This window comes from Artibeus jamaicensis, unplaced genomic scaffold, assembly GCF_021234435.1.
Source record: "Artibeus jamaicensis isolate MK-2021 breed Jamaican fruit bat unplaced genomic scaffold, CSHL_Jam_final contig_588, whole genome shotgun sequence".
Lineage (NCBI taxonomy): Eukaryota > Metazoa > Chordata > Mammalia > Chiroptera > Phyllostomidae > Artibeus > Artibeus jamaicensis.
Genome location: NW_026521895.1, coordinates 3,147,294 through 3,147,927, shown reverse-complemented (window position 1 = coordinate 3,147,927; position 634 = coordinate 3,147,294). Strand labels below are relative to the sequence as shown.

At 42.9% G+C, this 634-nt stretch overlaps 1 non-coding gene across 1 annotated transcript; it reads right to left on the bottom strand.

Moving 5' to 3' along the window:
• Positions 1 to 265: 265 nt before the first annotated feature.
• LOC119061176 (small nucleolar RNA SNORA48) lies at positions 266 to 400 on the bottom strand. Its single transcript, XR_005084736.2, has one exon. It is a non-coding gene; the product is annotated as a small nucleolar RNA SNORA48 (small nucleolar RNA).
• Between the last annotated feature and the right edge of the window lie 234 nt (positions 401 to 634).

Below are 634 nucleotides of genomic sequence, written 5' to 3'. Positions count from 1 at the left end.
TGAATGCTTCCAGTAATCCACCAGACTTCCAACGCTCTAGAAGCCATCTGCACTGGGCTGGCCCACCCAACTCCAGTTTCCTTCTCCCACAGGGAACTTGTTTTGTTCTCCACCAAACTAGCTTACCCTTGCAAGTTTCCCATTTCCACCAAGCACTTTACTGGCAACCAAAACATCATTGTTCTTTTATCCTTTTCTGTCATCTTCTCAATTTTTCTAAATTTCAACACAAACTTTGGAGTAAAAAATAACTAGATTTTTTTCCCCATGTATCCTGGGCATGAGCCAGCATGAGCACAGACCAAAAGCCCCGCTGGGATAAACAAGGAGTTATTTTATCGCTGACTGATAGGAGACAAGCACCACCAAACCAGGGGCCACTCTACCCAGGTCAGGGACAAAAAAAAAAAAAAAAGACCTAGATTTGATTGCAGGTTCTGGCTCTTAATATCCTTGAGAACTTTGGACAAATGATTTTATAGACTAACTGTTTGTGTGTTTGTGTCCATTAAAAAATTCATATGTTGAAGCCCCTAGGATGATGGTATTTGGAGGTGAGGGCTTGGGAGCGGATTGAGGTTAGAGGAGGTTATGAAGGGATTGGCATCCTTATAATGGGAAGCTCCAGAGAGCT